Here is an 18,107-nt window from a genome sequence, read left to right on the forward strand (position 1 = left end):
AGGAGGACAGAGAAAAACTCTTTTTTCCTTATTTATATTTATACATTGTGTTGTGTATATACTGTATACTATAGTATGTCTCTATTCTTTTATATATTTGCATACATTTTTTCTTTGCTGCTGTAAACAGAGAAATTTCCCCACTGTGGGACAAATAAAAGGTAAATCCTATCTTTATATTTTTTAAAACAATTATAAAAATATATATATATTTTTTTACAATTTTGCCTGCTTGCTTAAATAATATAAAAAATATTATTTTGTAAAATATATACAGTACAGACCAAAAGTTTGGACCTTCTCATTCAAAGAGTTTTCTTTATTTTCATGACTATGAAAATTGTAGAGTCACACTGAAGGCATCAAGGGCTATTTGACCAAGAAGGAGAGTGATGGGGTGCTGCGCCAGATGACCTGGCCTCCAAAGTCACCGGACCTGAACCCAATCGAGATGGTTTAGGGGTGAACTGGACCGCAGAGTGAAGGCAAAAGGGCCAACAAGTGCCAAGCATCTCTCGGGGAACTCCTTCAAGACTGTTGGAAGACCATTTCAGGTGACTACCTCTTAAAGCTCATCAAGAGAATGCCAAAAGTGCGCAAAGCAGTAATCAAAGCAAAAGGTGGCTACTTTGAAAAACCTAGAATATGACATTTTTCAGTTGTTTCACACTTTTTTGTTATGTATATAATTCCATATATAATTCCACATGTTAATTCATAGTTTTGATGCCTTCAGTGTGAATCTACAATTTTCATAGTTATGAAAATAAAGAAAACTCTTTGAATGAGAAGGTGTGTCCAAACTTTTGGTCTGTACTGTATATATTATAATAAATCAAATTGATGCAATACACATTTTTTATTACAATGGCACAAATTAAATTGATTTAAATTAAATAAATACAAAAATTAAATTAAACATTTAAAATTTGTTGGACCCCATTGGGTTAATTCAGGTGTGTGTGAGTGTTTTTTACATTTCATTTTCTAAACATATGATCTAAACTGTTCTACTTATTTTAGAATACTTTACACGTCTTCATACCTTCCATCCTTCATTCATTCACTCCCTCGATATGTGAAATTGTCCGTTTTTTCTCTTTATAAGAGAAATTCTTGAAGCTGGACATAAAACTTTAAAGAATACATAGCACTAGCGTTAGCGGTCCCTGGTTAGCGGCTAACATTAGCGCTATGGATTCTTTAGCCGTTTCATGTATGCGCAAATTAAACAAATCCAGTATGGGGTGATTAGCCACAATGACACTGCACAAACTCTGGTTTATACCCCTGGCATTGTTGTGTATGTTTTAAGTTTAATAGTAACAATGATAATAACAATAGTAATAATAATTAAAATGCACTCCGAGTGGTGAGGCGGAGATGAAACAAACTTGCGGTCCGCCACTTAATACGTTCCTGAGGGAACTCAGATTTTAACGATGATGTTCCACACGTAAGAATGATTGCAACCGAAACCAAAATTTAGGTACAAATACGTGTACCGTTGTACCGCTTATAGATAAAAGGACAAAAAAGTGATGGGTGGGAATATTCAATTCAATTTTAATTTATTTGTATAACGCTTTTAACAATGAACATTGTCTCAAAGCAGATTTACACAGATAATGTAGTGATAAAAAATGGATATGTGGTGTAGTGTCCAGAAAAATAAATATAATGAGGTATGTTTTAATTGTATATCTATTTATATGTTTGTAAAAAAAAGAACGAGTGTCTTTTCTGATTTCACTTAATAAAATTATGTAAAATAAATAAAAATAGAAACACACTGAGGTGACCAATCTTGAAAGAAATAAAATCAGAAAAGCCCCTGTGAAGTTTCAATGATCAATGTAAATTTGATTTGATTTTATAAAATTACTGTTTTTCAAAAATGTATATAATACCACAACAATGTGGCAGTTACAGTAAAGGAAAACTTTATGCAACTTTTAACATCTTATGCAGTGGTGTGTATTTAAATGTGTGGCAAAAAAAAACAAACAAACAAAAAACCATAGGTATGACGGACAGGTGTTCACAAGTTTTTAGCCATGTAGTGTATGATGACGCAAGTAGTTTAAAATGTCTGAATGGACCATTTTATATAAACGTGTCTAATGCTAGCTAATGACCAGGCGGCTGATGATGCTACATCCATGGCCATTTATTAACTATTAAGAGCAGAGTTTTTCACCACTAGTGTCATGACACCTATCAGTGACCATGTTGCCAATTCTTTTCAAACAGTATCAGTCGACCTGTGATCAGGACTCTGAAGCCCCCATGCTACAACACGAGTGCTTGTGCAACATCTATAGTCTGGATGATAGAAATGGATATAAGTTCAAGGTCAGAATCACACAAGTCTGTAGTTGCTACAGAGATCTGGACTTACGGTATTAAACCCTATGTACACAAGTGGAACTCGATCTAAATACGGCTCAAATAGTTTGAGTCTTCATTTGGTTCTTGATTCCAATGATACCTTGAACACCTGGCAGTTCGTTGCCATTAATCAGCACTTAGAAAGAAAGTGTAAAAATATTACGTTATGCTTTTTTTTTTTTTTTTTTATCTTTACTTTAATTCTTTAAATATGTACAGTATGTTTAACACTGTCAATACACAGACTAAATGTTTTTTTTTTTTAAGTAAAATGCCATGTAAATAAAGTAGCTTGTAAGACATTTTCTGAATAAGTAAATACACTACACATTCCTACAATTATTGAAATCAGCCAATCGTGCGGTACATCGTGTACATGTGCACTGCGTAAAATCAGGCAGAAACGAGCCAGCAGCAGTCACCAGATTTGGGGGAAAGTGATCTCTGTGATTTTTCCACTGTGGCATGATTGTTGGTGCCAGACAGGCTGGTTTGAGGATTACTATAACTGCTGATCTCCTGGGATTTTCACACACAACAGTCTCAAGAGTTTACCCAGAATGATGCAACAAAGAAAAACATGCAGCGAGCGGCGCTTCTGTGGACGGAAACACCTTGTTGATGAGAGAGGTCAATGGAGAATGGCCAGACTTGTTTGAGCTGACAGAAAGAACACAGTAACTCAGATAAGCATCTCAGAATGCAAAACAAATTAAAACCTCGAGACTATTCCAAGTCAGGTTCCGCTCCTGTCTGCCATGAACAGAAAGCAAAAGCTGTGGAGGGCACAGTCTAGAAAGTATGGCTGAAGCATGAATACATAGACCCAACATAACTTGTCAACTGTCCCCACTGCTGGAGGTTGTGTAGTAGTGTAGGGAAAGTCCTTGTCCTTGGCCATGTCCTATCTGAGAACAGTTGTGGACCATATGCATCCCTTTGCAGCCCATTTTACCTACAAATTACCCATCTTCTAATGGCAACATCCAGCATGATAACGCATCATGCCACTAAGCAAAAGTCACAATAAAGGAAAACTTTATGCAACTTTTAACATCTTATGCAGTGGTGTGTATTTAAATGTGTGGCAAAAAACAAACAAACAAAAACCATAGGTATGACGGACAGGTGTTCACAAGTTTTTAGCCATGTAGTGTATGATGACGCAAGTAGTTTAAAATGTCTGAATGGACCATTTTATATAAACGTGTCTAATGCTAGCTAATGACCAGGCGGCTGATGATGCTACATCCATGGCCATTTATTAACTATTAAGAGCAGAGTTTTTCACCACTAGTGTCATGACACCTATCAGTGACCATGTTGCCAATTCTATTCAAACAGTATCAGTCGACCTGTGATCAGGACTCTGAAGCCCCATGCTACAACACGGTGCTTGTGCAACATCTATAGTCTGGATGATAGAAATGGATATAAGTTCAAGGTCAGAATCACACAAGTCTGTAGTTGCTACAGAGATCTGGACTTACGGTATTAAACCCTATGTACACAAGTGGAACTCGATCTAAATACGGCTCAAATAGTTTGAGTCTTCATTTGGTTCTTGATTCCAATGATACCTTGAACACCTGGCAGTTCGTTGCCATTAATCAGCACTTAGAAAGAAAGTGTAAAAATATTACGTTATGCTTTTTTTTTTTTTTTATCTTTACTATAATTCTTTAAATATGTACAGTATGTTTAACACTGTCAATACACAGGCTAAATGTTTTTTTTTTTTAAGTAAAATGCCATGTAAATAAAGTAGCTTGTAAGACATTTTCTGAATAAGTAAATACACTACACATTCCTACAATTATTGAAATCAGCCAATCGTGCGGTACATCGTGTACATGTGCACTGCGTAAAATCAGGCAGAAACGAGCCAGCAGCAGTCACCAGATTTGGGGGAAAGTGATCTCTGTGATTTTTCCACTGTGGCATGATTGTTGGTGCCAGACAGGCTGGTTTGAGGATTACTATAACTGCTGATCTCCTGGGATTTTCACACACACAACAGTCTCAAGAGTTTACCCAGAATGATGCAACAAAGAAAAACATGCAGCGAGCGGCGCTTCTGTGGACGGAAACACCTTGTTGATGAGAGAGGTCAATGGAGAATGGCCAGACTTGTTTGAGCTGACAGAAAGAACACAGTAACTCAGATAAGCATCTCAGAATGCAAAACAAATTAAAACCTCGAGACTATTCCAAGTCAGGTTCCGCTCCTGTCTGCCATGAACAGAAAGCAAAAGCTGTGGAGGGCACAGTCTAGAAAGTATGGCTGAAGCATGAATACATAGACCCAACATAACTTGTCAACTGTCCCCACTGCTGGAGGTTGTGTAGTAGTGTAGGGAAAGTCCTTGTCCTTGGCCATGTCCTATCTGAGAACAGTTGTGGACCATATGCATCCCTTTGCAGCCCATTTTACCTACAAATTACCCATCTTCTAATGGCAACATCCAGCATGATAACGCATCATGCCACTAAGCAAAAGTCACAATAACTGGTTCTTAAACAAGACAATATGTTCAACATTCTTTATTTGCCTTCCAAGTCACAATAAGAAACCTTTGGGGACATGGTAGAGCAGTAGATTTGAAAAATCTGCACGAATTCTATAATGCAATCAGGTCAACATAGACCAAAAACTCCAGGATCTTGTGGAATCCAAGCAATGAAGAACTGAGGCTGGTCTGACAGCAAAAGAAGGATCCTGCAGTATTATTATAGCATTCCTAATTGTTCTTTTATCAGGAATATTAATAGGAATGATTTGTTCCTAAGTGCTCATTAAAATGTTCTTCTGAATGTACAGGAAGGATTTATGATCTGAGAAGCCAATCATGACAAATCACACCAACTTCATGCAATTTCTAAGGAAAACAGGCCTCTGGTTTGAAATGTAAACCTGGATTGTTTGAGCTCTGATCTGCTATACAGTGTTTGCCACATTTTTCAGCTGTACTCACACAAGATATTCAAGCAAGTATATAAACAATATCACATGCGTGCACGTATAAATGAGGAAAGTGCAGAATATTTGCATTTGCAACTGTTCATCAGGTAGACATACAGGCACCACAGCTCTGGGTGGTAGTGAGGCAAATGATATGCAGAAATAATCAGAGATAAGAGGCCGAGGGTTATCCATTTTCTCATACATTCTACTCTTGAACATATTGTGAAAAACAGTGAAACAAGACACATGAGAAGCCAGCACAATTCTGCATTGCTATTCTATGATGATTCAGCTAATGTACATTTTATTTCTAAAATGCTGTATAGCACTACTATACAATATATGACTTTAGAAAAGTAGAACCATGATTCCTGGGATGAACACAGGACATAAATAATTACAGAAACAGTTTTTTGGTACAGTTCAACTGTATCCAGGTGACACTATACACTAAAGCAGGGGTAAAACTTATGTATAAAATGTCTGGAAAATGTACGAGACTAATGATGCTAACAGGTGCTAATCTGACCAGGTGCGTTACCACGTCTGTGATTTAATCGTGGACAGCAAGTTAGAACATTGAGCAAACGTGAAATTCTGCATGAAACCGTGCAAATCTACGTTTGACAAACGGCGATGCTGAAACGATTCGCTCAAGATGTTTTGAGTGGCACGCACGCTTCAATAGCGGGAAGAACCTCTCTGGAAGAGGACGAGAGGTCAGAGGCTCGTTGAAGGTTTTCTACACCCAAAAATGTCTAATCCATTCAGCAACTTGTGCATGATGATCGTCGGAAAATCCACATGATCTCACCTCCGCACCCACCCTACTCGCCGGATTTGGCTGCTGCGTACTTCTCCCTCTTTCCGAAGATGATGATCCAGCTCAAAAGTTTTAACACCATTGCGGAGATCCAGCGTGAATCACCTGAGGTGCTTGACATGCTTCAATAAAAGAAGACTTCCAGGACATATTCCGGAAGTGGCAGGAATGCCACCTAGATAAATAAAGTACTTTCTTGTAAACAGAGCCTGGCTTGAAACTTTTTGATACCCCCTTTTCATTTCTTAGCACATCTGCAAGCATTCACGCTAGCAAAACTTGAGACACAATTGTAAAATTCCAAGCAAAATTAAAGCATCAGTGCAAATGACTAAAAACTGAAATATAATAATGAAATATGGCAGAATAAAAAAAAATGAACATTAATTTAAAAACATAACATGGGCACCACCCTAATAGGCAACTATCCTATAATTTATTTAGGTTTCTCAACATTTTAATTAATAATGCTTTCTGTGCAGTGAGCACAAAGACACAAGACCTCTGAAGGTATGCTGTGGTATCTGGCATCAAGATCCTTCAAGTCCTGAAAGTTGTGTGGTGAGGCCTTTATGGATCAGGACTTATTTATCCGACACATTCCCCAAATGCTTGATCAGTTTGAGATCTTGGGTAGTTAGACCTCGAACTTTGTCATGAGCCACGACTATCAAACTATTTTTTAATTTTTTGGCAGTGTGACGGGGCACATTATCCTGATAAAACAGAGGCTACTGACATTAGGGAACACGTGTCAAAGTAACGTTCACATGAATGCCAGGAGCCTTGGAGAACCTTGTCCAGAACATCACACTGCCTGCTGCCTTCTTCCCAAAAGTGCTTCTGGGTGGCATCTCTTTTCCAGAAGAACAATGTGCAAATACCTGCATAAGCATATGATGCAAGAGAAAACATGAGGCCACTCCTCCATAGCTTCATGGTCCAGTTCCCATACTCAAGTACCAATTGTGGGTGCTTTTGGCAACAAACTTGGTCAGCATGTGTACGATGACCAGTCTGTGCTACTGTAGCACAGGGATTACTAGAGATTGGACTAGCCTTTACCCCCTAAATAATCAATGGGTCTTGATAATACCTGCTTCCAACAAACCAACTTCCAGAACTGACCTCAAGCCTACCTAATATTTTCTACCTATTTATTAAAAATATTTTGGTCCTCCAGATTACACTGATGTTCCACTATTTCCTTCTTGCAATCACACTTTTATCTACTGGTGTTTAAAAATGAGGTAGGCATTAAAACACGTGACCTGATGAGACATGTGCACTGTATACTCCGTCTCTATTTGTTCTTTGGACTTAAATAGTTCTTTACGAATTCGAGAGTGCCGATGCAGCCAAAAATCCTGTCCCCCTGAAATCCCAAATCGAGGACTAAAAGAATTGTGTGTTCTGCAAAGAGAATGGGAGCTATTATGTTGGCGTGATTGTGTCGAATATGCCTTCGGTTTATAGCGCTCCCTGCATGACAGCCCTGAGTGGTTGTCAATCACTGTGTCATGCTCAGAACATTTTTTGGGACTACACGACACAGTGGACGTGGAAAGTTACAGTTTAGAAGCTGGTGGCAAAAAAAGGAAAATGCACAACTTTATAAACAAAGAATAAGTTGACCTCTAAGATTCACTTAGATTCCAAAACAATTGTTAGCATTCATTGGTTAATGGGTGAAGCAGACCCCTTTTTGCCCCATATAAACAAGGTCACAACATTGGCAAAAGCTCAATTTTGATTCCTCAGGCTGCAGCTCTGACGTTGCCGTTACACACAGTGTCTACAAGGTAAAGCAGCCACAGCGTTGTTGAATTGAGTGTATCAAAAGCACTTTGTGCGAACAGTACACCCCCGTTCTGTCCACATTTGTGCACAAGTATAAAGCTGCCTTTTCTTGTGTGTAGAGAACAAATTCTAGCTTTGGCTGCTGTACAGGATAAACTACTATAAGTTTTGCTAAGAGCAAATATTTTAGAACATATGTTCTGAAACAATATTAAGATTCTTGGTTTTCTCTATTATGACCACTGTACTCATTAAAAATCGAAAACTAATATGGAACTAATAATTTGAATTCCAGACAAGGTTCCCAGAGTTTTAGACAAAAACAAAAAACACCCAAAACTAACCATTTTTTCGTTCCCTTCTTTTCTATACAAGAATCCTTCACTTAACCTTAACCAACCTTAACAAAATATTGTGTCGAGAGGTCGACTGATTAAAAGGGTTTGCTGATTAATAGGCACCGATAGATGATTGCTGGTACTATTGACAAAATTCCATACCAATAGTTTTTCCAGCACGCTGTCATTATGAGTGCACCCTTTAGAGGCCAATCACTGTTGTTTGTTTCTACTTGCTAGACCATATATTATAGACTATATCATATTTAATACTTATCATTTATTAATTATATAGTTATATATATATATATTAATTAATATTTTATTTAGCACATGTTTGCAATATAGTTCAGTAATATTTTACATGAAGTGTTTTTTTTTTTTATCTAGTATCCATTTTAAAAACTATCGGTACGCAAGTACGATCCAACCTAGCTATCGGTCAACCTCTAATTTTGTCTCATCTGACCATAGAAAAGACCTTGGACCAACTTAATGTGCTTAAACTTTGGTTGTAAAAGTCTTGTCACATTTTTCTGGACAGTTTGTTAGCATGTCTGATTGGTATTTTGCTCCTAGGAACAGTTGAAGTTTGAGACACAAAGATTCCTCCATAGATTACAGTACTATTTTTTGGGTCACCAAATGTGCGTTCCTTAAATCTACAGAGTCCTCGTTCTGGCTGAGATTCACTATAGCTCCAGTTGTTTATCTTGACTCCTAATTGTTGCTCTAATTGAGGATGATGCTTGAGAGTTTCTAAAACACTTGGGTGAACTTAAACTATGAAAAGAAACAATCCATAAATCATGCTCTTACAGTAAAAATGAAACGGTTCCATCCAACAATGGATCTTCCTCAGGAACTGAAGAATGCAGGGACTTATTTGTAATTAGTTGGTAGTAAAGGGTCCTACGATAGTTGAATGTGCAGCAACCTTACATTGTCATAATAGTAAATAAAATGCCTGAACGAATTATCCAGGTCTACACACCTGAATGCTGCAACTTTTTTCCATCTAGATGCACCACGATGAGTCCCCTCAATTCTTTTGAAAAAATTACAGACTAAATTACTTATGTTTTTCACCAAGCATTGCGACAAACGGATAACTCTGATCCTGTCCATACACACAAGTCTATGATTTTCTTTGCAGTTGTCTCCTTGCGTGACTCTCCCCCAAATATTCAACACTTCCAGACATGCTTCCTGTACATTTTGTGACTGTTTTGATGCTTTCGGTGAATTATTTCTTTTTTACTCCAATACTAATCCGACTGCTAAAACACAACACTGTGAACGGAGAGTGATCACATGATCTGGTGCTTAAAAATGAAAAAGAGTTCATAAACAACAATAAAAATAAAATCCCCAAAAACCTCCGCCGTTCTCTTCTTAAAACGACCTCATCCAAATGAGGCTTTTTATGAATTTTTTTACCAAAATCATCCACACTAAGTAATTCTGCTCCATACTAATTATGTCCTCAATGCTTGACGAAAGTGGACTATTGAAAACTACTGTAATTTCCGGACTATAAAGCGCACCCATATATAAGCCGCACCCACTGAATTTTACAAAGATTTTTATTTTGAACATAAATAAGCCGCACCGGCCTATAATCCTAAAAACTAATGAACTTTACACAGGCTTTAATGAAAGACAGTGTCTGTTACACGGGTGAAATATGTTGTGGCTCCTTTAAGAGCAGAGCGGCATTTTGGGAATAGCCTGCCGCCGCATTTTTTCGCTATTACTGCAAGTGTGCAAGACCAAGGAATATGTCCTTATTATTTTCTGATGCTCATTTCTAAGTTTCTTTGACTAACCCGTAACGCTGTTGCCAAGAAAAATAAAAAAGCACGAGTTTTGGAAACCTGTCTGTGCTATATGATTTCTGTTGTAACTGGAGTTAGCGAGCTCTCCCTTAACCCAGACTCAACGCGTTACAACGGCTTGTATCTAAACAGTAGCCGACCAAGAAAGTCATTGTTCACGGTCTTCCTCCTTCCTTTCACAACTATTTCTCTCAAGAGTATCTTTTGGCATCGTCGTGCGTTAAATAAAAAAAAAATATGTTTTCTCCCGAAGCCGTGCAGCTCAGAACACAGGTGAGGAACGTTTTTTCGTTTCCGTTCGGAAATGTCATTGGTCTAATGTTATGGGGTTCCGTTTTTTGGCTTGTAGTTTGTGAAACTGGGAAAAACCCAGGAAAATTTCATAAATAAGCCGCTTCATTGTTTAAGCCGCGGGGTTGAAAACGTGGGAAAAAGTAGCGGCTTATAGTCCGAAAAATTCGGTATTCTTTAAGTATTTATGTACAGTTTCCCAGTGTTAAAGAGAAGAGCAACTAAATGCGGCAATGGAGATTAAAACCCGAAGGATGTTGCGTTTATGTAGCATATGCTATGAAAATAAAATGTCATTTGAAAGTTGCTTTCAAAATGAACAGTACATCCATCACTACTGGGAACTGATCCGAGCCAACAAAGGCACTCTGTGAGAAGGGCATCTGAGGAGAGTGAAAGAGACTTGCTGTCAGGGTCGTCACTGATTTCTACCCTCTGTTCATTCACGTGTTTCTGATGACTAATCACTGTGGAGGTGAGCAGGCAGTCTGGATGCTTTCGGTATGGAGCAGCCCAATTGAAATGACTTTCTGACGCATTTCGAAGGCACTAGGTCTATAAGTGGAACTAACCTCAAGCACTAAATATGGGAAGGAGATGCAGATCTACTGTACTCATCAATCAACTTACATCTGACTTGTCTTGTATTGATTCATTAAAAAAAGGATCTATGCTCAAAATTACTAAAAATATCACACCAACACACTTTTACTTTTTATATTTCTCCATGTTGATTACTATTACATAGTTTTACTGGTAGCAACAGGCTAGCTGATCTGCACAAGCTAGCTACAGCACATATACATAATCCCCTAGTTGCTCATAATCCTTTCCATTTAAGAAATATTTTGAAAGAAAAAGCTTGTCGATGATGTTGGTATCGACAGAGAGTCCATCAAATGGCTCAGAGGCATAAATTATGTAGATACAGATATGTATGATAAAATATGTAGATACAGATGTAGAATAGAGATACCACAGAGTTTTTATATTTGAGAAGAAAAATACTACACGTATCTCAAAAAGTGAGTTCACTAATCACATTTTAGCAACGGTTTTATTAAATGTTCAAGGGACAATACTATAGAAATTAAAATTTGATCTATTTTAAAGTAGTCAATGTGCAGCTTGTATAGCAGTACAGATTTACTGTCTTCTAAAAATAACTCTACAGCCATTATTGTCTAAATAGCTGGCAACAAAATTGAACATGACAAATGTGTCCAAAGTGACAATATTGTGTGTGAGCACCACTGTTATCCAGCACCGTCTTAATCCACCTGAGAATAAAATTCACCAGAGCTGCACAGGTTGTTGCTGGGGTCCTCTTTCACTCCTCCATAATAACTTCACGGAGCTGCTGGATGTTAGACACATGGTGCTTCTTCACCTTGCTCCTGAGGATGCCCTGGAAGTGCTCAATAGGGTTCAGATCTGGAGACATACTTGGCCACTCGATCACCTTCACCTTCCTCAGCAAGGAAGTTGTCATCTTGGAAGTGTGTTCGCGGTGGTTATTATGTTAGAAAACTGCCGTTCGGCCCAGATTCTAAATGGAGGGCATCATGTTCTGCTTCAGAATGTCACAGTACATGCTCTAATCCATATTCCCCTCAATGAACTGCAACTCCCCAGTACCAGCAGCACTCATGCAGCCCCAGACCATGAAGTTACCACCACCATGCTTGACTGTAGACAAGACAATTTACTTGTTGCTCCTCACCAGGGGTCCAACACACATGCTGGACACCATCAGAGCCAAACAAGTTTATCTTAGTCTCATCAAACCACAAGACATGGTTCCAATAATCCACGCTCTTGGAAAGATCATCTTGTGAGCCAGCTTCAGAAGAGGTTTCCTTCTCGGACGATGGCCATGTAAACCGACTTGTTGCAGTATGTTGCGTATGGTCTGAGCACTGACAAGCAGACCTTCCACTTCTGCACCGTCTAAAGCAATGCTGCATCTTTTTTGAAGCAGCTTCTGCACCTGACGCACAGCACGAGGACTCAACTTCTTTGATGGACCATTGCGAGGTCTGGAACCCGTCTCGGAAAACCTCTGTATGACCCGGTCATTGTACCGTAACTCAATTTCAGTTCAGGTGCCATTTTGAACATCTAGCGGTCAGTATGAGAAAATTGTACTCAAGGCACCAAATTATAAAAGACACAAATTTGTATGATCCTGTCAAGCAGACAAAACCATGAACATGATGAATAGGACATGTGGCTTTGCATGGGTACAAGACGTACAGCTGTTATCACTTCGCCAGCTATTTGGACAATAATGGCTGTATGTTGAGTTATTTTCAGAGGTCAGTAAATTTGCACATGTACAAGCTGCACACTGACTACTCTAAACAATCTCCTAGTTTCATCTCTATACTATTGTCCCTTGACTAATATGTTGACTAAAATGTCCTATTGGTAGTTACTCTCCTGGTTTGCTTCTTGCGTAATGTTAAACCTACCTTAACTTTATTAAAATCGCAATCTAGTTTCTGGTGCCAAAGGTTGCTAGCCTAGGTGCTAGACGCTTTACAGATAAGTTGCTAAAAAGCAAACGTATTAAGCAGGTTAAAACTGTGCTCTAGTAAAACAGAGGTTAAAACTGATCGGCTTTATGTATTTAGACCTTTTTTTGGTATTGCACAACAAAGCAGCTGAATGAATTTTGTATAACAGTGCGGCTTGGATGGTAATTTTTGGTTTAGCAAATGATAAAAAAAAAAAAAAACTCGTTCTAATGTGTTTCTGTTTATAATGTACTGCTCATACACAAAGATTTGTTCGATTTAACATGGAAAACGTTTATCCAAGAAGTCATGGCTGGAAGCACTTCTAATAGTTGCACTCTTTTGCGAAGTTTAGCAGCATAGGAAAGTCAGAGGGGTTTACGCTTTCGCGTTGAAAACTGCAAGCTGCATTATTGCTTTTTAGAGATTTCGAGAGAAACAGAGGAGGGAGAGGGACTGTTCATCGCATGCAACGAATTCCTCAACATTCAATTCAAATACAAACTATTAAAATGTGCAGCATTTCGCACATCATTCATTTAAACGCTACAATTGTTGCCGAATTGCTGCGGTATGCATGTAGGATTGGCATTAGGAATTTAAGTAAAAGAATAACACACTCCAGATCACGCTCATGCACAACAAAATTCTCCACTGGAGATTTTATTTGATTCGCTTCTTATTTGCGTGAAGCTGGGGAAATCGAAACTTTTTTCCTGCTTGCCTGCTTCACACCGCATGTCTTTCTCCATAGGAAAAAAAAAATGCAAGACCCTGAAAAACTCAACAGAATTGGAAACCGTTCATACGTGATCTTTCTTTACTCCAGTACCAATCCGACTACTAAAATAATAAAATCCCCAAGAAAATCCCTCCTCCAGTAAATTTTATAGATGTCCACATGCAAATTTAACTGAGAAAATGCATCGTTAAAAAAAAAAAACTTGTCCATATATTAAAACAACCCCATCCAAACAGGGCTTTTGTTACCAAAATCATCCACACCAAGTGTCATCCTGCTCCACACTAATTATTTCCACAATGCTTGATCAAAGTGGAATATTGATAACCATTCTCCAAGTGTTTCTATACAGATTCACAGGGATAAAGTGAAGAGCAACGCCAACTAAACTTGTTAAACAATTTTAAACACAGACAAACATGCGATCCTTTGGTTTCAATGTAGAATTTGCTGTGAGAATAAAAACGAGAAATTTCCTATCATGAAAATTGCTTTTACACCATTTGCTCCCACAAACGATCTGCCGAGGACTTTGGTCTTTCTCCATAAGTGTTTGAGATGAAGGAAACCCTACTTTGTGCTTTGATGCAAAGCGGACCCTGCAAGACTCACAACCCCGATCAAACGCGTTTATACACAATGAGAAATTTCTCACTCGATTTTTCTCTCCTGCATTTTGCACAAAAAAAAAAAATCGAGCGGCCTGAATTGTGCGTTTGCTTTTCTTTAAATATACTGTTGTGTTCTTCGTCGGCTTGGTAGCTGGTCGATCAAACTGTACTGTGGTTGCTCTCTCGAAGCCGTCCTTGAGGCCTTTTTTTTTTCCATGGATGATTCAGTATCAGGTAACACATCGCATCATCTCATGCGTTTCCCTGGCAAGCACAAAGTCAGACTGCTGGACTGGATGATCTCATGCAGGACAATCAGATTAATGCAGTGAACTCTGTGGCATGCAGTCTATTCATTCTGCTTTTATTTCCCAAAAACAATGACAGCAATGGAGCTGATAGGAGCTTAGAAACAGTTCAACTCCTATAATAAAAGAGGTGACACTGTGCAGTATTTCTCAGTAGGACTCTTTCATTTCTAATTGAAATTGAAGGTCTGATCTGGCATCCCTGAATCAAATCCTAGGTTGACACCTTGTTATAAGCAGGATTATAGGCCCTAGTATATAATGTGTAAGCCAAATGTGAGTATGATTCAACTAGTTAGCCACCAAAAGAGCTCGTTTTCTTTGACAACACTGGACTGTCTGGGCAGTGTGAGGTGATGCTAACATAGTCATACTGAACTAGCCAGCAAACCCTAGCTTAATGATTTAGATCGGACATTGGTGTCTAAGCGAACACATTGTAAACCTGGTAAAAACCTTTTCTATACATGCAGCTAGACAGAACTGTAGGCCCAGGACTGTATAGCAATACAGGGTATTAAGAGGCGCTTAAGTGGCTAACCTACAAACCTACCCCTCTACACACACACACACACACACACACAGTTTAACAGTCAGACCTTTCCACCTACCTTTAGTGATGTGATCTTCATTTAAAGGCCCAGATCCGGAAAGGTAAAGCCAATGATCCAGCTTCTGTAACGTTGGTTACTACGCGTTCAATGACTGAGGCACTCTAATACACACTCATGCAGGCATGCATATACACACACACACGGAGCAACTAGCAAAGCTAACTGACAGGCGTCAAGCTGCAAACCCGTCCTAATGTCCTGCTGTTTGTTAAACCAGCCATAGCAGATCAAACACACACATACACACACGGTTGTAAGACGGTGCACTAAGCGCTAGCCAGCTGTCGTCAACTAGCGTTGACTTGACCGAAGATGGCTAGCATAGAATGCTAGCCGCTCTGGTTTCCGCTGCTAGCTTTTCGTTCAAAAGTGAGACCGTTTCCTCTGGTTTACGGCGCCGAACTGATTCTAAGCGTCTGGAGGGAAGGAGCAGTTGCGTTGTTCGCAGCGGTACGGCCTGCTCCGCGGTGTACACACTTACTATCCGTGCTCCCCCTTTTTTTTTCTTGCTCCAGAATGCACTTTTTCGCTGTAAAATTTCCACAAAATGGCGCGCGCTCCAAACCTGCGCAGCGCAGCGGACCGGCCCGGTAGACCCCCCAGACACGGCTAGCCCAAGGAGAGCTCCGTGAGCTGCCGCCTAATCAAAACGCGAACATGTCCGAACGCCGGCTCTGAGAAAGTCCTGCTCTACAACGCCCTGAAGAATTTTTCCTCCGCGCCGAGCTGTCACTCCGGATCAGGCGACGACGGCGGCGGCGTTATTATTCCGGCGGGAAGCAAAAACATTTGAAAGGTTCTTAAAAAAAAAAAAAAAAAAAAAAAAAAAAAAAACCCTGCCGACAAAATGGCGACGGCCTGGGAGGTTACTATGGAAACTGTCAATCAAACTCCAAACTCCCGGATGTACCAATGACGACCGAAGACAACGTAAGCCTGTGTCATAATCTGTCAATCACCAGCATGGCGCCTGAACCTGACAGCACTCTCTCTCTCTCATTTCATGGCTTATCTGTGAAAGTACACACCTATTATTTAAGTAAAACTTATATAAAAACGTTTTGACTTAATATTCTGTCCAATTTTGGATAAAATGTTAAAATTCTTTGTAAAAAAAAAGGATAAAAATCTAAAACAATAACAAATATTGTTTTGGTGACAGAAGCTTCCAGTACACAGAGACAACAACACATAGATAATACAAAATAAAGATATGTGAATAAAATATTATGCAAATAAGAAGGCATGCGTGAACGCGATCCGGAAACGGCGCCATCCTCTCTAGGCCGAAGCTTAAAATGTACTTGGGCAAAGTGGTTCTGTGGTCAGAAAATTTCAAATTGTATTTTCCTTTTGGAAACTATTGACACCCCGTCCTCCAGACTAAAGAGTAGAGGGACCATCCGGCTTGTTATCAGCGCTCAGCACAAAAAGCCGTATCTCTGATGGTATGGGGATGCATTAGTGTCTGTAGAATGAGCAGCTTGCACATTTGGAAATAAATACCGGATTTAGAGCAAAAAATGCTTCTATCCAGATAATGTCTTTTTCAGGGAAGGCCTGAAATATTTAACCAAGACATTGCTACCGACATACTGCATCTATTACAATAACATAGACTTCATAGTAGAAGAGTCTTGGTCCTGAACTGGCCTGCCTGCAGTCTAGGCCTTTCATCATTTAAAAACATTTGGTGCATATTGAAATGAAAATTACAGAAAAGGACACCCAGAACTGTTGAGCAGCTAAAAACAGGTATCAGACACATAGGACAACATTCCTCTCCCAAAACTTTCCTCAGTTTCCATATGTATATGGACAGAAGATGTGATTATACACAGTGGTAAACATGGCCCCATCCCTATATATACAGATGGTCCCTGAGTTACGATGGCACGACTTACGATTTTTTTTACGATGACGTTAGTGATACGACAAAATTGTAAAAATAGAAAAAATCCATGTAGCAGGCACAGGCAGCAGCGTACAATACGTCGGACATGCAGCTGGGACAAGCGAATCTCTCGCCCTGTGAGATGCCCCGCTCTCGCTAGCGGTCAACAGAGTAAAGTTGTCTCGTTGTGTATTTTTTTCCGTTTCAAACGGTTTCAAACAGCAATTTTTGTGATAAAAGCATGTCTTCCAAATGCCCAAGTATGTCTCCTGCTGCTAGTGATTTTCCTCATGGTTCAGGGAAATTTACGGGTTTTCATTTGAATCAACTAACAGCTTGTTATGGATTATCTTGAAATTCGTGGAAATCCGCAGCGGGACCGAATGTTCAGGAACGTTAGGAATAACGTTTTAAACAAATTTCATAAAAATGTCAACGTCTAGATGAAATCAGTAAGGTACCATAGGGCCTGTAGGGGGTGCATCCAACCTTCACAAAAATCTTCGGAACTCATCCCACGAATTCCGTGGACCACTGTATATAAACAGACACAATTTGTATGTAGAGGTGTGCTATATACATATATAATCAGAATCAGTGCTCGAATTAAGTCAAGTCTTACGGGGGTCTCCAGTTGTTGTGTAATTCATATATTTTTTACTAAAATAATCTTGGCGACCCCCTAAGTCTATTTTTTTACTTGTCATAGAGGTCTCTAATGCCTTATGGGGGTCCCGGATTCCCCCAGCCCCCCCTTTAATTTGAGCACTGATTAGAATAGAATCAAATGTAGGGTTATACTAAGATGTATAGTAGTATCAAATGAATATAAGTGATATCACACATTTTTATTGCACACTGGAGAGAATTTAATTGTTTATGAAGTGTATTGCCTGTGGGAAGTAACTTTTATCCTGATGTTTGGCGCTCTGTTGAGCCCTGGCCAGACGGCAAAAGTTCACAAAGGATTCGA

The 18,107-nt window shown here is 39.1% G+C and overlaps 1 protein-coding gene across 1 annotated transcript in view; it reads right to left on the minus strand.

Annotated features, from left to right (window-relative positions):
- The window catches only part of dyrk1ab (dual-specificity tyrosine-(Y)-phosphorylation regulated kinase 1A, b), a 28,366-nt gene extending 12,056 nt beyond the window's left edge, over window positions 1-16,310 (minus strand). The window contains exon 1 of the mRNA XM_046862951.1: window positions 15,238-16,310. The gene's annotated coding sequence lies outside the window, so the exon portion shown is untranslated. The remainder of the gene's footprint in view (window positions 1-15,237) is intronic.
- Window positions 16,311-18,107: the final 1,797 nt, after the last annotated feature.

Source organism: Silurus meridionalis, chromosome 12, assembly GCF_014805685.1.
Source record: "Silurus meridionalis isolate SWU-2019-XX chromosome 12, ASM1480568v1, whole genome shotgun sequence".
In the NCBI taxonomy this organism is placed as follows: Eukaryota; Metazoa; Chordata; class Actinopteri; order Siluriformes; family Siluridae; genus Silurus; species Silurus meridionalis.